We start from the raw sequence: 23811 nt of genomic DNA on the forward strand, positions 1-23811 counted from the left end.
GAATGCTATCAATTGATTTTACATAACTCTCTAGTCAAACATATTCTCTATATTGTTTGTTAAATATAGTAATTGTGTTCTTTGAAATACTATCATTTGTTATGCAACATTTTATGACATGATGTTTTGATATATGTTTTAATTGTTATGAAATATCAAGTATATAATCCTCGGATTCAATCACATTTAGGATTGTTGACATTGGTAGTTGATAACCACAAATTTATATAAACACAGTATTAATGCATAAACATTAATACATAATCTAACAAACACGTGATTATGTCAATATTTTACTCTCTCTCTCTATACTATCAAGTAATATAGATATAGTTTAACCAAAAAAAAAGTAATATAGATATAGTAAAGATTCATATATATCCACTCTTAAACTAACAAGACTAAATAGAATTTAACTATTTAAATCACAAAGAAACAATTGTGAGAGTAATAATGATATGAGAATTTAACTATGATGATTAACTTATTCTAACTTAACTAAACAATATAAATATGATAATCAAATACATAATAAAATAAAGGGAGTTTGAATCCACTTTAATTAATACTTAACATGTTAGCATAGAGTTGTTGCAAAACCCTAATCTTTACGTTTAAACACAAGGTTCAAACATAAAGATTAGGCCTTTAATGATCCTTAATTACTTATGGTATCTCTAGTCATATAATAATTAGCATGAGAGGAAGTTTAAACCCATTCTCATGGCGGATTAACTATCCTCTAGTCTAGGTTAATTCTACTTATGTCTAAGTAGAGAAACCTAGACTTGAAGATCTTATAACAACTACTCCACACTATTATATCAAGTCCTCATCAAAGCTTCAATCAAAATCCCTCTAATGGAGGTTTAACTATGATTCATTAGACTATCATGCAAATAAGAATGAGAAGAATACATAGTAATAATAAGAAATTATATTAAACTAAGAACTTGAAGTGTTTTAATGGAGTTTTAGGCTAAGAACATAAACCCTAAATTATTCTAAACTAATGGGGGAGCGAGAGAGTTTGCTTTGCCCTAAACCTCTTTATAAAGCAAAGGTTTAGGGCCTGTTTGGCAGCATGGTTTGGGTAGCCTGTATAATGTATAAGGGTCCAGTCCATTTTCAGAATATGCGACACAACTTGTGAATAAGGAGAACAGAAATGGCGCGATAACAAGGATTACGTTATCTCTTGGGAAAGGTAAGATAACGATATTCATTCAACTTCATCATGCGAGCGGGAAAAAAAAAAAAAAAAAAAAAAAAAAAAAAAAAAAGAACTTGCATAAGAAAGCCTTCTTCTTCACCCACTCTATGGCTTCTTCTTCTCCACCGTCTCCATTCCGATCTCGACCGACAACCACAAATATTTGTCACTTCTTCTATTTTAAGTTCTAACTCCCACCATCTTCTCTTTTGTGTATTTGAAAAAAAAAAAAACCAAAGCATTACCCACAAATAGAATTTGGGTATTCAAAGAAGAACCATCTTCACAATTTCCTCCTTTTTATACTTTCAATCTTCTCTCTATCTTCATAATCTAGTGCAGTGCTTTTGAATTATCAATTTTTTTTTGTTGGACTTCAAGTAATAGGGAGAGAGATTGTGTTGAAATTATGTTGAATTGATGTTTGGTTGTCGTTTTGAAATTACTAATCCAGGTTATCTTTCGGTTGATTTGTGGTTATTTTTTTTGGAAAATTTGATGTTATTTTCATTCAATTTGGAGAATTGATAAAAAAAAAATAAAAAAAAATAAAGAACAGTACCGGACAAATCTGAGGGACCAAACAGTTTCTAGACTGATTACTTTTGGGGTATCCACCACAAATTATACATAGCCTAAATATGGTCAGGATACAAAATTTCACGATGCCAAACAAAGCCTTAGGTTACAATTTCGTGTATGGGCTTGGAAGTTGTGTTTAAGGCCACTAAATTAAGCCTAAAACCTAATTACTTAAGTCCAAAAAGATCCTCATTGCTGAAATTTAGTGCAATACCATTTTAGTCCACTTTTACTACTCTGATTAGGGCAAAGCCAGGACCATTGGAAAGATCGTTCTAAGATGGTCATTTTGACATAAAGTAGCTCTAATTCTGAGGCCCGAGTCCAAATATACGCCATTTTGAAGTTTTGATGGTTTTTTGTCCTTTTTCTATCCGAATTGACTTTGACTTTCCTGCTTTGACTAGGTTTGAAAATACTTTTTCTTCTTGATTCTTGGGCTTTAAACATAGAACTCTTCTAAAAATCATCTTGACTCATTTTCCATACAAAACGGCGTCTTTAAGCGCATAAACAACTTCAAGACTTGAAATACACAAAAGCACGTAAACAATACTAACTCTTATTTATTATAAATATAATTGGCCTAAATATAATACTATTAAGGGGTTTAAACTACAATCTTGGGCTCTTATCAGTAGTAAGTGTGAGTGAGAGGAGTGATTGCATGTTCTAACTTTTGGAGATAACAATATCAATTTTTCTAATGTAAGAGAGTTTGTTGATAAACAATTCGATAGGTGTTTAAAGTATGTTTGGAAGAAAACTTGAGAGGTATTCTGAATGGAGTTCAAAAATTGGATGAAAGAAACCACAATCAAGTTGTCAGGCATTGTTATCAGTATTGCACTTGCGCTAGTTCTACTAATTCTATTCAAAAGGTATGGTTATGAATATATGATGAAGGAGAAGCTTTAGAGGAGTAGGTGGAGTAGGCGGAGGAATAGGGTTTTGGGAGTGGGTGGTGGATGTGGAAAAAAAGATAAGTTTAGTAAAGCCTGCTGACCCTGGACTGTTGATTCCCTCTATGTGTACACAAGCCTTGCCATACCACTTCCAAAATTTACAAGATTTGGAAGGCTTTTCTAAACTAATGGGGGGAGCGAGAGAGTTTGCTTTGCCCTAAACCTCTTTATAAAGCAAAGGTTTAGGGCCTGTTTGGCAGCATGGTTTGGGTAGCCTGTATAATGTATAAGACCCCTTATAAGGTGTTTAGTTGTTTGGTCCAGTCCATTTTCAGAATATGGGCCACAATTTATGAATAAGGAGAACAGAAATGGCCCAATAACAAGGATTATGTTATCTCTTGGGAAAGGTAAGATAATGATATTCATTCAACTTAATCACACGAGGAAAAAAAAATGAGAACTTGCAGAAGAAAGCCTTCTTCTTCACCCACTCTATGGCTTTTTCTTCTCCACCGTCTCCATTCTGATCTCGATCGACCACTGCAAATATTTGTCACTTCTTCCATTTTAAGTTCTAACTCCCACCATCTTCTCTTTTGTGTATTTGAAAAAATAAAAAACCAAAGTATTACCCCACAAATAAAATTTGGGTATTCAAAGAAGAACCATCTTCACAATTTCCTCCTTTTTATACTTTCAATCTTCTCTCTATTTTCACAATCTAGTGCAGTACTTTTGAATTATCAATTTTTTTTATTGAACTTCAAGTAATAGGGAGATTATGTTGAAATTATGTTGAATTGAAGTTTGGTGTCATTTTGAAATTACTAATCCAAGTTATCTTTCGGTTGATTTGTGGGTTATTTTTTTTGGAAAATTTGATGTTATTTTCATTCAATTTGGAGAATTGATAAAAAAAAAAATAAAAAAAATAAAGAACAATACCAGACAAATCTGAGGGACCAAACAGTCTCTAAACTGATTACTTATGGGGTATCCACCACAAATTATACATAGCCTAAACATCGCCAGGTACTACAGAATTTCACGATGCCAAATAGAGCCTTAGGTTACAATTTCGTGTATGGGCTTAGGAGCTGTGTTTTGGGCCACTAAGTTAAGCCTAAAACCTAATTACTTAAGTCCAAAAAGATCTTCATTGCTGGAATTTACTGCAATACCATTTTCGTCCACTTTTACTACTCTAATTAGGGCAAGGCCAAGACCATTGGAAGGATCGTTCTAAGATGGTTGTTTTGACATAAAGTAGGTCTAATTCTGAGGCCCAAGTCCAAAGATACGCCCTTTTGAAGTTTTGATGGATTTTTGTCCTTTTTCTGTCCGAATTGACTTTGACTGGGTTTGAAAATGTTTTTTCTTCTTGATTCATAGGCTTTAAACATAGAACTCTTCTAAAAATCATCTTGACTCATTTTCCATGCAAAACGACGTCCTTAAGCGCATAAACAGCTTCAAGACCTGAAATATACAAAAACACGTAAACAATACTAACTCTTATTTATTATAAACATAATTGGTCTAAATGTAATACTATTAAGCGGTTTAAACTACAGTCTTGGGCTCTTATCAGTAGTTGGTGTGAGTGAGAGGAGTGATTGCATGTTCTAACTTTTGGAGATAACAATATCAGTTTTTCTAATGTAAGAGAGCTTGTTGATAAACAATTCGATAGGTGTTTAAAGTATTTTTGGAAGAAAACTTAAGAGGTATTCTGAATGGAGTTCGAAAATTGGATGAAAGAAACCATAATCAAGTTGTCAAGCATTGTTATTAGTATTGCACTTGAGCTAGTTCTACTAATTCTATTCAAAAGATATGGCTATGAATATATGATGAGGGAGAAGCCTAGAGGAGTAGGTGGAGGTGGCGGAGGAATAGGGTTTTGGGGGTGGTGGATGTGGAAAAAAAGATAAGTTTAGTAAAGCCTGCTCACCTTGGACTGTTGATCCCCTCTATGTGTGTACACAAGCCTTGCCACCCCAATCAATCCACTATTAATAATTATTCTCTATTTTGTTTATAATAATTTAGTACTCTCTCACATTGAAATTTTATTTCAGTATACTTGAAATGAAATGAAAGTATTTGTTCAACTTGCTTGAATAGTAATATTAGTCAATGATATCTCTTTTCATCTAATTTGGAATGCATTGCTATTCAAGCAGTTTCGATATGATCTTCATCTCATTGGGTATTCTCACAAAACTTCAATCAAACTGTTATTATTAACCAACAAAAAGAAGTCCATCTAAAAGTTTTATCATGGGTAGGTTCATTCTTTTATAGAGAGTGGGGTTTCACGTTGCAAGAAATTTAGATAAGTGAAGCTTTAGTTAGTGGTGGTAACTTCAAAGAGTTTGTAAGAAGTGAGGTTCATTCTAAATTGTTTGGAGTTTAAGTGTGAGAGTTGTGAAGAAGAAAGGTAGACTCTTGATATAAATTGTTTAGTTTAAGCTAATGAAAACATGAAAACTCAAGTTGTTGGTATTGAAATGACATGAAAACATTAAAATAAGTATTGATTAAAGATTGAAATAAGAACAACAAGATAAGATTGAAGATTGAAATCAAACAAAGTAAAATAACAAGATGTAAATAAAAGAAAATGAAGAACAATAAAGTAAAGGACTTGAATTTAAAAATTAGACAAGAAATTAAAACAAATTAAACCAAATGGTTTGGACCTTAAAGCAATGGATATTTTCTCTCTCCCTACCTTTTAGATTATATACCCCTACTTTTACCTTTTATAGATTTGCCCTTCTCCATTACAAATGAGACACCTCATACTTCACTTTTGCTTTTGCTTTTTGATTTTTTCTTGACCAAGGTAGGTTTGGGAGAATGTTATAATTTGAGATAAGAGCCTCCATCTCTGGTCTTCTGAGTTGAGGGCTTTGACCGTTGGCTTTGACTTTTTCAGCACTTTTCCATAACAGTTTCTGGTCTTCATAATAAGCGCGATTAAAGCTCTTTTTGGTGCTAAGACACATCTTTTATGATAAGTGGTATGAAATTCTCCATACCCTAAAAAAGGTAATAAAAAGCTATGAGTTGTCTTTTCGTTAAGCGTAAGACGGGTTGTAATGCAGTAATATAAGGGTAATAAAACACACATTTGGGAGCTGATCACCACCCCCAAATAACATCTTGCTTGTCCTCAAGCAAGGATGAGAGAAAAAACTAAGATCACAAATGAGTGATTTATTATACGTTATATTAATCTCGTTTCGCAGAGTGCGATTGCATTGTCCATATGCAACAAGGCCTTAAACCACTAGGAATTTCCTAGTGGACAAGCTTTAAGCCTCATGAGAGTTTTCCAGTGAAGGTACTCACAAACTTCTTCTATTTAGTACAAAGGGTCTTGTTTTCTTATTTATTCTCAGAAGTTCATATATCTCATTAGCGGTGAATAAGGTCATGCTCCTTTGAACTTAGAATAGCATATATATGTACATTAAATTTAATCATCTAAAGATAAATATGCAAAATATGAGTAATGAAATGCAAAAGCAGAGTTGTTTCTGAGACTTTTGGAGAGCGTTCTTAAGGTGGGTTCTCACAGGGGTGTGTTGCAGTCACAACTCTCTGATAGATTCACTCAAGGTTCGTTCTCTCAAGTGCAGTGGGCACTTATATTCCTCGCATACTCAAATGACGCCCAAAAAATTGAGGTCGATTGATCACGCTTACCACTTACTATCACACCATCCTATTCCTAATCGAGCTAGAGGTCTTTTACTAGGAGTTACGGGGCTAGGGTGATGGTTTAGAAAGAAAAAGGGAGGGAAAACAAAATCTGATAAGTTGAGAAACTGGGTCTTCAAGATACTTATAACTAGAGAAGAACTTCGTTTTGTTCTTTGCTTCTGAATTATGATACATTCTTTTAGCTCTTTAGCTTTGTGAGTCCATATGATTTTGAATTTTTGCGAGTTCTAACTTTACTTTTGTTTCTTTTGTTTTTGATATCATCTCCTTTTGATTTTGAACTTTTGGGAGATTTGATTTTTGACTCCTTTGATTTTCTTGGAGTTTTGGTTTTTTGGATGGGTCTTTCTTTTCTTTTCTTATCTTTATTTTCTTTTTGAAGCAAACAACTATTCTGTTTTTGTACAAGGTTTTTTTTTTTTTTTCTATCCAGTTCTCGATCAGCTTGTCAGCTGGGTAAGCTTTTTATTATGTGTCGTAACGAATTAGGAATTTTTTGTGAAGAATAAAAAGGCTTTTAGAAAATTGTAAAAAACTCAAGAGGGATAACTAGAGTAAAACTATTTTTTTGGGTTTTTAACGTTTATTTGGCTATATCGATCCAAAAAGGGCTTAAATTCTCTCATAGGATATGGCGTGGTGATCAAGCAAGTAGACGTGTGGTTTTTCTATCCGGACATCCTTTGTGTCATCACTCAATAATCATTCAGATGAGGCTTTTAGCTAGATTCTCGCAGGATATGAAACTTAATTGTTCTAACCTTGGTCTCGGAAACTCACTGCTATATACAAACAAATGCTGATGCATGTCATTCATGAAAAGATGCATAAACTATTGTATGTATATTAGTCTAAGTATGAAGAATGAATCCTAACTCTATTGCTCTGATGAGAATTCTAAACTTTTTATTCATCATAGAAAAAGAAAACAAGACTTTTTAATACTAAACAGAAAAATATATTTTTTGGTCTTTTTTCAAAAAAAAAATTTAGAAATGAAGAAATATACTACTATGTATAAAATGCATAGTTTTTGCAAAATGTTACTATACCACCTCAAATAGAACTATACTTTGTCAAAGTATGAAGAGATAATGAAAGAGATTACCATAGAAACATGAGCAAAAATGGCGATACACCTGTATTATGTTCTTTATGATGAAAATACGCCACCCCCAAATAAGTTTGGGCGTTGGTTCTTTGATTTAGAACGAGAAATACATGGTTTATTATACTAGGGATATTTATTCTACTATAAAATCTTTTTGGGTTTTTATATTTTTGAAAACATATGTAATGCAGAAAAATCTAACATGCATATACCTTACATTTCAAACTTTTTAGTGTAATAATAATCATGCATGTAAGGTATGTAAACAACTATCTATATAGACACATATGAAATATGTGTGTGTGTGTGTGTGTGTGTGTGTGTGTGTGTGTGTGTGTGTGTGTGTGTGTGTGTGTGTGTGTGTGTGTGTGTGTGTGTTTTAAACAAAAATTATTTTTCTCAATCTAAAGGTATCTCTAACCAGATAGAGATTTTGACAAGAAGATAAAATTATACGTTAATCCAGTATCATTTTGGTTACTCCGGGACGTTTAATTTCATTTATATATATATCCTCAGGTTTGGAAAACTTATGTAAAGATGCTATAAAGAGACTCGTACTCAAAAGCAGTGATTGAAAACAAACTGTAACAGGTATCTCTAGCAATTTTCGTGTCGGCTCTTTATTGAACCCAATCCAGTCAAACTGTGGCTTCAGTTATGTGTGTTGGGGGTTTGCTGTGCAAGACATAATGCAAGAGTTTAGCTGATTGGACACTAGTGGGTGGTGGAACTAGGTCTCTTTGGTGGATTTTGGTAGTTCTGGTTAAATGGGATAGGAACCAATGCTCTGTTCTGATTATTGTAGGTACATATTGATGGTTGATGTGATGATATGTTAGTGAGCAAGGGACAATTGGTATCTTTGTGGTTTAAGTTGAGACAGAAAGTGCATGGTGATATAGGTGGCCCCTAGTAACACATAACTGATCCTCAAACCGCCCTTAGAAGAATGGAGATTACGTACTTCTAAGGCTTGGTCTATGTGGAATCCATTGCCCGTTTTGTTTTTGGAAAAATCACATAACTATTGATGTATCGAGAAACTTTCATACTGAGAACGGAGAAAAACAACTATTTTGAAAAAGAATTGTAAAATAAAGAAAAAGAAAATTGTATACTCGCTCCATAGGGGTACACTACTTAAACGACGAGTAAAAGTGTAAAGAAAATGTGAGATATACGTGGACTAAGGTTCCGGCACTTACAACCACACACTCCAAGTGAAGTAGTCCGGTTACCTTAAGGATTCCATTCATGGAATGCATCGAGAAAACAAAACATGAATTTTTTATAGTCAGATATTCAAGACTATACGTGGGGTCGTTTTAAGTTAGATTCTCCAAGACTATGCATAAGATGGATGATATGATGTTAACTATATACTAATAGCCTAAACAGTTGGGGATCTTTATAAAAAAATATATGAAAGCATAAACCCCTAAATAGAATGAAATGATGTATTTGGAGTGTAAGATGCATAATGATAAGAGAATATTTGTGTAACCCATCATGGAATTTATGCAATAACCTGTTATGTTTGAATTATCCAAAAGAGTGAGAGGTTGGTAGTATATGTCCTTCATGAGGCTCAGATGATGGGGAATATGACATATCAGATTTCTCTACTACTGAAATGATGGACTCTTGTGTTTGTGTATTGGGCAAAGTCTCTTTACTAGGAAGATTTAGAAAATTATGAATGATCTCAAAGGCAATTGGCTTAAGTACAAATTTGAGGTTTCTTTGAATTGGTTTCATGGTACAGTCCTCAGAAATTGGTGGATTTTTTATGAATGGAGGTTGGATTTCAAGAGATATATATTAATTTGGGATGGTGATGGTTGGGTGGTGGTTCTTCATATGATCTCGAGAACTCAGAGAATTCTTCATCTAGTTTTGGCGTTTCCATAAGATTGTGGTTCATATCTGCAATAGTAAAGATGTCATAAATTTGTTCCATCGATAAGTCTTTAACGACCAAACTAAATTGAAATCTACTTTCCACCATATATTTTATTCCCTCTTCTCTAAGCACTTCCTTTCTTTTTCCTCTCTGCCTAGATCTTCATAAATTTTCTCAATGCCATTTTCCAAATGTGTCGAGTCTAATACATGTTCTTGAGTTTCTTCTGTCGGAGTTTTCTCATTTATGGGTGATGATGCATTAAGACATGTGAGAGAAACTGTGACTTTGGGCATATAGTCATCGCCATAAGATATGGAATTCTCACGATAGTCAGGTGGATGGTGATGGGATTTTAATTGGTCATTAATATCATGATGGGCTTTAGCAATGGGCTTGTTATAGTAACACCTTGTTTCTCTTGTTGGTTGGGTTCTGGCCTGGTGGGAAGAATATTAGTCTCAGATGTGGCATCTTTTGAATCGGATTGGAGAAAACATAAGATAGTTGCTATTTGCTGAGTTAGTATTGTTTGCTTGGCCATTTCCTGGTAGAGTTGGTCTGTGATGGATGGTGGAGTGTGATAAGCACCCAAAACTGTAATATGAAACCCCATTGAGACATATAAATTTGTTTAATTATGTGTTTAATAATCATGAAATAAATTTATTTTCGTACTTTTGCAGGTATTCGCAATAAACATGAAAATATTGGTTAAACCTGCGTTAAAGCACGGGGAACGACGTACATATAAATTCTTCCAAATCAGCCATGTAAAGCCCAACAAATCCGCACAGAAGCATCAAACTTCCGAAGCTCCTACCTCTTGAACCAGGACTCCGAATGCGATAAGTGAGCTGCTCAGACAATCAGGGCGATGAACTCTACGCATAGGTGGGAAGTTGTAAAATTACCAAAAGACCGGACTGCCACTAGATTGCACGTGGACCCACTATGTGGGCCCGCAAGATTTGATGAGTTATAAATCATAGAGCATGTCAAGACAAAAATGCCAAATTATTGGTGCAAAGTTGACACCTTGCATGTAATTAATTAGATTAGGTGTTAATAGTGAAAAAAATGCAAGGTGTCACTTTGTTTTAATGTGGTGGATAAAAATGGAGTAAATGTGGTTTGGTGTTTCACGTGGGAGGAAATGAGATTTCTCTCAAATGGAGAAGAAAACAAAACAAGTGGGGGGACAATCCATTTACTCCCTTGACTTCTTTTCCTTTACCATGTATTATTTTAGTTCCTTAGCCTTACTTTTTATTTAGTTTTTAGTTTTGAAAAAAATAGCTTGTAATTGTTTTAATGGAGGAAACCTTGTGTTCATCTTGAAAAATTCTCACTTCTTCATGCAAGTGAGTTTATAAATAGATAGCTTCTTCTTTTTGGTCCTTTTTGGTCTCTCTCTTTTTACATTCAACTCTTGTTTTAGTTTTAGCCCAAGGATCATGAGCTAAACCTTCCCTTTGCGGGGAATTAATAATACTCATGTGAGGGAAAATTCTTGTTATTTTGGTTCAGTAAGTTGTTTAGGAAGAACAACTAGACCTACATCCTATCCCAAAATGATAGTTGGTGTAGAGTCTAGTTAGGGATCAAGTGATGAACTTAGAGATAAGTCATTGCTTTGGTTCCATATGATAGCATGTATGAGCTTAGAGATGAGTCATACATGTTAGGGATGAAGTTTTCTTTTATTAGGACTTGTGTATGAGTTCTAGGAAGATAAAAATACACTTACAAAAATCAAATAACAAAAGTTATCTTCACATGAGGAGAATTAACTCTCAACTTTTGTTTTAGTAAAATTTTATTGTGTCTTAGTTGCATGATTACGCAACTTAATGTTTTTTAACTTTTGTGTAGTAAAGAAACCAAGTCTGTAGTATTAATATAATCATAGCTAAACTTACTCACTAGTTCCCTAAAAGAGTAAAAACCAAGTTGTAAGTGGTCCTAGAAATTTAGGTTGGTTCGAATCCCTACTCCAATTTTATATGAACACGAAGATCGTGAGTAAGGAAAAATATCTTTGAATTCGCACTTTCGCCAAAGAAGAGATTCAAATCTCTAACGTAGCAAAAGACATATATCAAAATGGCGCCGCTGCCATTCTAAAGACCCAAGGACCTGTGCTTGCAAACTGGAATTCTTCCAAGGGGAAGCCCCCACGCTCATCCTTTCATATATTTCTTTTTCTTATGTTTTCTTCTTTTTTTTTTAAATTTCCCTCGTTTTTGCTACTGATCCGCATACTGGTTTTGGTTGTACTGACAGGTTCCAAATACTAGGACCTGGAAACTAGGCTACAACAACCACTAAGCTTGTTGTAAAACATTTGGTCTGATGTGCACGTTTCATTTATTTGGTGGACTTGCGAGAAGATTGCAGGTTCCAAATTTTCAATATTTTTGCATGCTTCACATGTATGTAGTTATTATGTCGTAGTTAATTGACTATATTTTGCGTATTAGTTTAGTACTATGCATGAATCATGTGAATACGCCTGTGAATATATATATATATATATATATATATATATATATGATTAAGTAGTCATGAATTACATATTAATGTATATATATATACACAATGGTAATGTTTTGCATGGTTATATATATATATATATATATATATATATATATATATATATATATATATATATATAAGTCACACGTTTAGCATATATATTACTGTATGAGTGGTTATTTGCATGTTGGCATATATAACTTAGGAGTTATACATAGTAATTAGGGTGTGTTTTGGTATTTTGGCCATAACTTTAGCTACGGTTCTCTAAATCACGCGTGTGAGCTCAATTCGAAAAGATCTCGACGGCGCGCACGCTGTCACCACCTAGCTTTGCTCAGTGGAGGTCTTTTTTGAGGTCAAAATCAACTGTTTTCCCCTCCAAAATTATCATTTTAGAAAATTATGTTGTTTAATAAGTCGATTTTGTCATGAAAGAGGAGAACATTCCAACGAGGGTTAAAATATGAGTTGGGTAAGTTGTTTCTAAACCCTAAGGGGTGAAGCTGCTCTCTATATGACACTTGCAATCTCAATGAGTATTAACGAAATCGAATTATTATGCAATACAAGAGTCGTATTTTAGTCTAGGTAAAATACGTCGCCTGTTTAGTTTACGTTTTCACATATTAGTATATATATGTGTACGTATAATATTTTCACATGCTACCGTATCTAAATAATTATGAGTAATAATAAATTTGCTCAGAATCGTAGATATCGCCTACGCAATATCGATTTACAAATTAGCGCATACATATCACGTTATTCGATGTATATTTGCCTCATTATGGAAATATTTATCGATGATACAACATTGCCTATTCGTATAGCTATACGTATGAGTAGAGTATCTTCACAAGCTACTACATCTAGTATTGTATGAGTAGATCGTATTTATATGCTTGTATTTTCACCTTTGCATAAATCTTTAAAAAAAAAAAAAAAAAAAAAAAAAAAAAAAAAAAAAAAAGAACGACCTTGCATAAATTTTAATTCCATAAATCTTAATCATATTCTAACGGTGTCTAGGAAACTTGACAGATCGAGGTTACTTAATTAGAACCGTGCTTGCACGGAAAGCCTCTCTCATATCTCTCTTGTAACCTGGTCGTTGGTTTATGCACACTTATTCCTCGCTTCACTGCTACATTAGCAGCAGCTTAGGCCTACGTTGTCCAACTCTAATACTTCAAGAGAATCATAAAACTCAAGTAATAATAAATTCCTTCTATAAATTAGATCTAATTTTATGCTTGCATGAGATTAAGGTCTGGTTCCACTAAATAATTTGAACATACCTATCGTCGAAAAAAATACGATAAGCAATTGTACAAGTTCTCACCTAAAAATTGTTCTTCTTCTGTTAATTACCTTCATCAAGATCCTTCGTCGCCATTACCTTTTGTCGTAATGGTCGACGATCCTCCACCAACTGAGAAGCCCCTGTCGGACTTCTATACTACATTACAGGAAGGACCTTCTTCCTACATCAAACTTGAGGACATTGTCGGTGATTTTCGTATCCCGCCAAACGTTTTTAGTTTGTTACCTGTGTATCATGGTTTGGATCACGAAAAACCGTACAATCATCTTCGTAGGCTTCAACAAGTGGCCACAACATTTCACCATCCAGCTGTCTCTAAGAAACAACTCTTGCTTCGGCTATTTCCATTCACTTTAGAAGAAAAAGTGTCAATTTGGCTTGCAGGACAATAGCCACAATCCATAGACACATGGAATAAACTTGTTCAAGCTTTCATGCTTCAATTTTACACTCAAAAGAAAAACTCACCAAATGCTTGAAAAATTCAATTCTTTCGTCAAAATCCTCATGAATCCTTTACGGAAGCATGGAGTCGCTTTACTGATCTTCTTTTAGAATGTCCTCATCACCAACTAGACAAAGTCGTCCTTGTTCGTTCCTTCTTTAATGGACTTTCTGATCACCAAAAAGAAACTCTTGATATAATGAACGGTGGTTGCTTCATGGACAAAGGAGCTACTAAAGCATATACTTTTCTTGAAAAACAAGCGAAAAAAGGTACACACTGGGGTAACACTGAGTCGTCTAGATCATCAAAGGATACTGTAACAAAGGCTACATCTATTTTTGAGGTAAAAATCGATCCCGAATTAAAAAATTTGATAGAATCCCTAACTAAAAAAGTAGATGCCCTTGCAGTTCAAGTAAACGATCAACTCCCAAAACAGGTCATGAACGTTGACACATCCCCATGTGTTCTTTGTCTCACTCCTGACTATCCTGATGCTTATTGTCCCTTGTTATATGCCTCCCCTTCTCAACCATCAGAAGAGGCATGTGCATTCAACATTCCTAATGCACCTTGGCGGCGACAAGATCCGAATTTAAACTTTGCGCCAGAATAACCAACGGTACCGGGGCTCCTTCAGGTTTAAGCTTAATCCACTGCTCGACCAACCAACAACTTTATTCCATACCACCAAGGAAACAATCAACAATACCAACAAAGTCATAATCAATTTCAAAATACTTCAGATGCTAACTATCAAACCAACCGTGGCCTTGTTCCAGCCAATCCAAATCCCAACTATAATCAACAACTTCTCAGTAATAATTGTGATCTAGTACCTATTACACAACCTGCGCCACTCGTTACGGATAGGACAAGTGAGACTTTCTTAGCTTACATGAACCAACAATCTCAAATTTTAACGTTTATTCAACAATCACTTCAACAATTGGCGCAAGAAAAAAGTCAGAAAGGCGTGTTTCCTAGACAAGCAGTTCCAAACCCTAAGCCAGCAAACACTGCCTTTGAACTCACCAATGCACCTGGTACAAGTACTCCCAACCAAGGTGAGGTGCATGCAATCACTACTCTTCTATCTGGAAAAATTGTAGACAATCAAATACGTATGCCAGATGATCAACCAAAGGAATCCGACGGTTCCAAATAATCTATTTCCAATAATGAACCTACGGAGGATTCACCAAATACAACAAAGTCAACATCTCAGAATTTAGGAAACAAGCAAGCGGACCCCTTTGCCAAATTCATGCTAAGGCACCGCTTTCCTTCGCGACGCAAAAGAATAAACCTAATGAGAATTTTGCTGAAATTCGAGAGACTTTTCAGAATTTGACAATCAACTTACATTTTCTCGACGCCTTAAAGCTATTGCCAAAACATGCAAAATTTCTGAAAGATATGTGCACCACAAAAAGGAGAACTAATGTTCCTCAACAAGCGTTCCTCACCGAACAGTTTCCATCCATCACTGAACACAATGGTATAGTCAAATACAAGGACCCTGGTAGACCAACGGTTACATGCACCTTAGGTGCAAATATACGGCTACTGCGCTACTAGACCTAGGAGCTAGTGTGAACTTTACTTCCATATTACTTATTTAAACAACTAGGTCTTCATGAGCTGAAACCCACCACGACTCTACAGTTAGCCGATCGTTCCATTAAGTATCCAAAAAGAATTGTGGAAAACGTCCTTGTAAAAGTCCAAGACTTTTTCTATCCTGTCGACTTTGTTATTTTGGATACTGAAGTTGCATGTGATTATATTCCTATCATCTTAGGACGTCCGTTCCTAGCAACTGCTAATGCTCTTATTAACTGTAGGGATGGTTCCATGACCATGTCCTTCGGAAATTTTTCGGTCGAGATAAATGTGTTCAAAATGATGAAACAAATTCCAGAGACTGACATTGATGGTGAGGTGAACAGGGTTGATAGCATTGTGCAAGAGTATTTAACAAACACTTTTCCTGAAGATGAAGTATACCAATTTCTTTCCTTTAGCGATTCTGAATTTGAGGACGATGATTATAGACAAGAAGTAAACGAATTATTAAAGTCAATACCATTATTTGACCCTACGACCGTGATGTCTAGTGATTTGGAGGAACATCAATCTATTTACTCTATGCAAAACGATTTTCCTAAAGAATCTTTAATACCCACTCCACCCGCCCCTGACTTAAAACCTCTTCCTTCGGAATTAAAATACGTACATCTTGATCTAGATGGTAGTCATCCAATTATTATATCATCTCAATTGACTGATGATCAAGAATCATGTTTAATAGATGTCATTCAACAACACCGTTCTACTATTGGATGGTCCCTCAATGACATTAAAGGCATTGACCCTAATGTATGCACCCATCGCATACATCTTGAAGAAAATGCTAAGACGTCGCGTGAATCGCAGCGTCGTTTAAACCCAACCATGAAAGATGTGGTACGGGAGGAAGTTTTAAGATTACTCAATGCAGATATTATTTACCCTATATCCGATAGTATTTGGGTGAGTCCAGTACACGTCATTCCAAAGAAATCTGGCATTACAGTTGTGCGCAATGATAAAGATGAATGCATCTCCGCTCGTATTCCAATAAAATGGCGAATATGCATTGACTATCGCAAAACTTAATGCAGTAACTTCGTAAGGATCACTTTCCACCGCCGCTTCATCGATCGATGCTTGAATGGTTAGCCGGTCATGCGTATTATTGTTTTTCTTGATGGTTATTCGGGATATTTTCAGATAGTCATAGATCCTGGCGATCAAGAAAAAGACTACGCTCAATTGGCCTTTTTGGTACATTTGCATATAAATGAATGTCTTTCGGCCTTTGCAATGCACCTGGTACTTTCCAACGCTGCATGCTTCACATTTTCAGTGATATGGTTGAACGTTTTATGGAAGTATTCATGGACGACTTCTCAATATATGGAGATTCTTTCAATAGCTATTTATCAAATCTTGAAAAGGTCTTTACACGTTGTGAAGAGAAAAACTTTGTTCTTAATTGGGAAAAATGTCATTTCATGGTTAAAAAAGGAATAGTTTTAGGACATATCGTTTCAAAAGACGGAATCGAAGTCGACAAAGCTAAGATAGAAAAAATTGCTTCACTTCCTATACCAAAACAGTTAAGCGACATTCGCATTTTTTAGGACACGCAGGTTTCTATAGGAGATTTATTCAAGATTTCTCAAAGGTTGCTCGACCTTTAACCAATCTCTTGCTTAAAGATGCCGTTTTTTACTTCAGTTTCAATTGCAAACAAGCTTTTGAGACTTTAAAATCCGCCTTAACTACCGCTCCGATAATTCAACCACCTGATTGGTCTAAACCTTTTGAATTAATGTGTGTGACGCGAAGTGACTATGCTATTAGAGTCTAGCATCTAGGGCAACGCTGAGAAGATAAGCCAATTGTCATTTACTACGCAAGTAAAACCCTTAATGAAGCTCAACGTAACTATACAACCACTGAGACGTTGTATATGCCTTGGATAAGTTTCGTCCTTACCTAGTGGGTTCTTCCACAATTGTCTACACTGACCATGCGACGCTTCGTTACCTATTAGCGAAAAAAGATGCAAAACAGAGGTTGATCCGCTGGATTCTCCTCTTGCAAGAATTTACTCTAGAAATTAGAGATAAAAAAGGTTGCAAAAATGTGGTTGCTGACCATTTATCAAGACTTGTCAGTGATATTGATACTGATACCAAACCTATCTATGATTCCTTTCCGGATGAACACTTATATTCCATTTTTTTGTCCCCCTAGTACGCTGACATAGTAAATTACTTAGTTACCGAGGAAGTACCTTCATCTTGGTCTCGTAATGACCGAAAAAAGTTCTTATCCACTGTGAAATTTTATTTCTGGGATGATCCCTACCTCTTCAAGTATTGTTCCGACCAACTAATCTGTCGTTGCATTCCCGACTGGGAACACAATGACGTGTTATCATTCTGCTATGAACAATCTTGTGGTAGTCATTTTAGTGGTAAGAAAACAGTGGCCAAGGTTCCACAATGTGGATTTTATTGGCCAACACTGTTTAGAGATGCACATGAGCATTGCAAAGCATGCAACCGCTGCCAGCAGCTAGGACGCATTACTCAACGCAATATGATGCCCTTAAATCCCATTTTAATTGTGGAAATCTTTGATGTATGGGGCATCGACTTCATGGGTCCCTTTCCAAATTCTCATGGTTTCCTTTACATACTGGTAGCAGTTGACTACGTGTCAAAATGGATTGAGGCATTGGCATGTCGTGCTAATGATCATAAAACTGTCGTTTTTTTCGTAAAAGAAAATATTTTCTCTCGATTTGGCGTTCCAAAAGCTATTATTAGTGATGGGGGAAAACATTTCTGTAATAAAATTTTTGAATCATTATTAAAGAAATATGGAGTCACGCACAAAGTGGCAACTCCGTATCATCCTCAAACCAGTGGCCAAGTAGAAGTCTCTAATAGAGAGATCAAATCCATTTTGGAAAAAACTGTTAATCCATCTAGAAAATACTGGTCTCTACGATTATCTGATGCCTTGTGGGCATACAGAACAGCTTTTAAGACACCTATATGGATGTCTCTTTATCGCCTCGTTTTTGGAAAACCTTGTCACCTGCCGGTTGAACTTGAGCATCGTGCTCTATGGGCCATCAAAAGCCTCAATTATAATACTAATGCGGCAGGCGCAAAGAGAAAATTGCAGTTAAATGAGCTCGAGGAAATTCGGAGTGATGCCTATGATCTCTCAAAATCTTATAAAGCCAACATGAAAAGAGTGCATGACAAGCACATATTGAGAAAAGATTTTAAAGTTGGTCAAAAAGTTTTGTTGTACAACTCAAGATTACACATTTTTCCAGGAAAATTAAAAACTCGATGGTCTGGTCCTTTCATTGTCTCTGCTGTCACCCCTTATGGGGCTATATCTTTGAAAAACGTAAATGATGACAGCGAATTTCAAGTAAATGGCTAACGCGTTAAACATTATCATGAGTTGTGCTCTCCAGATATCGAAGAGACTCTTCTCAAAGATCCAGTCTACACAGACTAATAAATTCACTGGTGTACTTTTTTCCATGTGATATAAACAGGGAAAGTATGCCATTAGGGTAGCCGGGCCCTCTTCTATTTTCTTTTCTAAAAATCCCTAGAGTGTGTGGTTGCAAGCGCCGGAACCTTAGTCCACAAAAACTCTATTCAGAACTGAGTATAAATGTCTTCTGTTAATCGAGCAAACGTGCCTTCTGGTAAACACTGGGTACCAAAAATTTCAACTCCTTCCTTCTCTTCTCTTTTCTATTCTCTTCCTCGCGAACTTCAGCTCATCATTTGGTGTAAATCTCACCCATCTTGAATAGGCACTAGTAGAAAAAAGGGTTTTTGTGACTGTTTTAAAATGTTATTTGTGACTATTCTGTTCAAAATGGTCACAAATGGCATAAATAGGCTTTTGTGACTGTTTTGAAATGTTTTTTGTGACTGTCTGATCTAAAACTGTCACAAATCCCATTTTCTAGAAAATGCTCCCCTCTTTATGCTCCCCTCTTTATGTCACCCGTGTTTTATAATTTATATGACCCATTTAGTTTTCGGTCCCGTGCACCCACGACTCCCCTAAAACATAACTACTTAGATACACAAACCCAACCCAGCCCAGCCCAGCCCAGTGAAGCCCCATGTTCAGACTCCCGCTTCCTTGAAACACTTCGCTCTCCTTTACACAAAAAGAAAAAAGGTTCGAACAACCCCCACTTTCTCTTCACTCTAGCTGTTAGGTTTTCCAATTTCAGAAAGATTTTTTGGTTGGTTGGGAACTCTAATAACCGTTCAAGTTTTCAGTCAAACTCCAATAGTCGTTGTGGTTTGATGATAAGGTTAGTTCTCGTTTCTCTCTTCGCCTTTGAATTTGTCATACTAAAAGGTTTTCGTTTTTTTTATTTATTTTTATGCCCATTTTGGAAATTCAAAGTACTAGTTCTTGCTGGCGTATTATGGGATTTGGAAATGCCCATTGTACATTGACCATTCTCAATGAAGTTTGATACTACTACATTCTGGTTGGATGTACCATCGAACAAGAGCGCAATTGGGATTTGGAAATTGTTAATTTTTTTTAAAAAAGGACCTTTTGATATTTCTTTTGGTTTGAGATGGTGTGGCAGGTGATATTTCTTTTGATATAGGAAGACGTGGTTTGGTTCTAGGTTTGGGGGTTTCATGTCAAGTTCGGGTTTCAGATGTGAGTTTTGCACAATAGTGGTAAGGTTTAATCATATTCTGAAGGGATAATTGATAAGTTTGTTTATTTTTATTTATTGTAGGATGGATCAAATTTTAAGTGTAAGTATAAGTTTAAGCCTTACTTTTATGCGGCGACAAAGGTATGGATATTATTGGAATTGTGGTTTTTTAGTTAGTTTTTTTTTTGTTATTAATATGCATTTGTTTAATTACCTAACATCTAATGCAGCTGGAACAATAGTGTTCAAGCTGAACCATGCACTTGGTGATGGTTATTCAATCATGGGCGATTACTTACTTTGTTCAAAAAGAGCGGATGATCCTTCGTTTCTCTTAAATTTCCTACAAAGCAACTTCAAGACTGCCTGGACTAGCTTCCTCCAGTTACTCTAAAGTTTCTAACGTTGTGTATAGGTGCATCAACACTTTTACTGATTTTACTAGGGGTATACTTGGTACATACATGGAAGACGATGACACTGTTCTTCGATCAAAGACGCCGATGGTGGAGTATGCTTTGTGAATGTTTCATCCATAACCTTTTCCCTTGATCGATTCGGAAGTTAAATCAAAGATTGGAGCTGTAAGTCCTAGAACTCTCTTGAATTTTGAGCTATTTCAAAATATAACTACAACTTTTCTGTTATACTTGGTATCTATAGAATGGGGCACAATTCCATGGCAACTACTTGGAACAGAGCACATATGTCAGAAAGTGTTTTACATACTTCCATGAAACGAGCTTTCTCGTCCATAGAAATTATTGTAGTGTAATCTGAAATTACATACTATAGAATAAACTGCCACTTGTTTATATCCTAGCCACGACCAAAAGTGTGATAAAGAGTTTCTTATAGGTTCTACTTGAAGGCAGCAAGAGCTAATGGCGAGGTAGATAAGACGACTAAGTATCTGGCAGTACTCTCACTACTCGACCATGAACGACTGTGTTACTGGCTGGTCAATGGAGGATATGAAATGGAGGGTGGTGGAGGTAAAGGTGTTACAACATATGTTTCAGATCATGGATGGTAACTGGACTTCGATGTACACTCAATGTACATGTTGGCCTCTTTATTTCGCTTTCTGGTTTTCTGGTTTGCATCAAATTATGTTTTCATGGATATATAAGCCTTGTTGTAAGCCTGTCATCCTAAACTTATGCGGATCCTTTTCTTCTTTCAGCTAGTCTACATTCATTTGGTTCATCTGCTAATGGCTCCATTCTAATTGTAGGTTTATTCATCGTTAGTCGTCGATATATGGCTATAGTTATATGTGCAAGGATGGATATTTGGTTATGGTTTTATCAATGTTTATTTCAATTTTTGATAGTGCATGACTTGGGACCTTTATCTATGCCTCATATTTGGATTTGGAGATTTGAACATAGACATATGTGGTAGAGATGTATCATACCTTGAGCCCCATTTTCTTACACTAGTTATTAGTCAATGGGTATTGTCTCATGTGTGTGGTCTGAAATTTCTCCATGGATGGCTTTAACTACTTGATTTACGAACACCTGAAGCTGATATATGTATAGGGGATAGACTATATATTGTCACAATATATAAGTTGCATATATGTATAGGGTATAGAGTATAATGTATATTTATATGGATTTAAGCATGTTGAACACATTTTTTATTTTTGCAGATGTTAGATCAGCGACTTTGGGGTGCTATTAATTTCGGTTTCCACCCATTTGCCAAGCGTACCTCCAAATATAAAGGTTAGTTCTTATAAACTATGGGATGCTTTCTAATCTTTTTGTCTAATGGTATACATGCTTGTGCACTTTAAAATAAATGGGTGATTGGAAGATTCAAGTTTAAGAACGAGAAGGAAATTCTTGTTCTTGGTCAAGTTTAACTTGATAGGTGCAGGTCAGCAAGATACTTGTTGTTCTTGCTTATCTAGAGCATCCCTAGCTTTGTGTATTGTCACTTTCTTAAGTCGTGTTTGTGGGAACTGTGATGTTGAAGTATGAAGTATAAAATCCCTAATTCAATTTCATTTTTTTCAGGGCCCTATGCAACCAGACAGGAAACAATGAGTATTCATGCCCAATGCGCTTCATGCGAGATTAGGTTTTTTATTTGGATTTGGATTAGGCTGATTAAATTTATATGTATTAGATTGGAAATGCGTTATTTACTTCATTATGTTTTATGATTAAGTAAAAATATATATTGGTTATCCAAGGGAATGAATGGAATTAGTACTTTATGAATGCTACTTGAAGTTTAATTGATTATATTCAGGAGTGTAGTATATTACAGGTCCAATTCTATGGTCTATGTGGAATGTTCTCATTTATTAGCACAATTTTTTTTTGAAAAAAAAAGACAAAAACAATCACTGTTTTAACAAAACCGTCATGAATAGGTGACTTGTTTATGACGGTTATAAGATGAATACAAAGATTTTTTTCCAAAACGTCACAAAAGAGTTGATTTTTTGTGACGGTTTTTATTTATTTGTTACTGTTTTATACAGTGGAAATAGGCTAGTCTGGAACAAATATTTGTGACGGTTTTGGGGAAAAAAAAATGACCCCTACTCCGTCACGGTTTTGGAAAAAAAAAAAAACAGTGACAAAAGACCTTTTGTCACTGTTTTTAACAGTGATATAAAGCCTTTTTTCTTGTAGTGAGGTAATGGTCATAGTACTTTTGCTCGAAAGCGACAGGCGAAAAGGATGGGGTGGTGTATGAATTGTCAAACACCTTTCTGTCCAGGTCTTGATCTACTATCCGATATGAGCCTGTATAAGGTATATTATTGTTTGACACCAGCTCAGCAGGATAAACTTCGTCGTCGTCCTGTTGCTCCCATAGGTTGGGATTCGTCTTGAGGATCTGACGTTAAAATACTCACATTCGTCTTGAGGATCTGACGTTAAAAGACTCGCATTCGTCTTGAGGATTTGACGTAAAAAGACTCAACATGTATATACTCGTTTTTTTTTTATCTTTCCTTTAGCACCAAGCATGGTGCCCAAAGAGAGTCGTGATATGCAACATCAGACATTTCCTAGTTCGTGCAGGCAATGGATTCCACCCAGGCCAACCCCGATCGGTTTTCTATGTGACTGTATTTCGGGGTGGTTTGAGGCTATACCATATGTACTAAGGGTAATATTATTATTAGACCATTGCACATTAGTCAGGGATGGTACCGTCCTGAACCCTAGGCTCCAAAAACATAAAGGTTAAGCCACAGTTTGGCTGGATTGGGTTCGCCCCAGAGCCGACATGAAAGTTGCCTGATTTAAGCTGTTTGTGATGTTTTGTTTTTTTTGACTGCCGGTGTTGTCGACACGTTCCTCTCGACTTGTACATTTGTATATCAAATTTGTAAATAAATAAAAACTTCTTAAAAAAAAATGGGGGATTGCGTTCTGTTTTTACAAGATTCAACCCCAAATAAAAATAAAAAGGTTTGAATATGCCTTAGCCATACTCCATTGGATGGCATTTTTAATGCCGATCATTTTCACATCTCATTCATTCAATTTGGAGTTAAAACAAAGCGAAATTTCACGGTTGAAATTTCGGGACACTTCAGGACATAAGGGGAATTTCTGGAAATCATTTGGGCTTGGGCCGAAAATTAGAACCCGACCCAAATCACGAGTCAAAACCCAATGGACTGATCCCAACGGTCAGATACCAACGGTCAGATGCCCAACGGTCAGATTTTCCATTATAAATCCAACTCTCCTCTTCCACTTTCACTCATCCCCTTCTC

The 23811-nt window shown here is 35.6% G+C and overlaps 1 long non-coding RNA gene across 1 annotated transcript; it reads left to right on the forward strand.

Moving 5' to 3' along the window:
- The first annotated feature begins 20883 nt into the window (after nucleotides 1–20883).
- Nucleotides 20884–22309, forward strand: LOC147496784 (uncharacterized). Its single transcript, XR_015196659.1, has 3 exons — nucleotides 20884–21113; nucleotides 21715–21790; nucleotides 22085–22309. It is a non-coding gene; the product is annotated as an uncharacterized LOC147496784 (long non-coding RNA).
- Nucleotides 22310–23811: the final 1502 nt, after the last annotated feature.

Source organism: Coptis chinensis, chromosome 5 (genome assembly GCF_015680905.1).
Source record: "Coptis chinensis isolate HL-2020 chromosome 5, ASM1568090v1, whole genome shotgun sequence".
NCBI lineage: Eukaryota > Viridiplantae > Streptophyta > Magnoliopsida > Ranunculales > Ranunculaceae > Coptis > Coptis chinensis.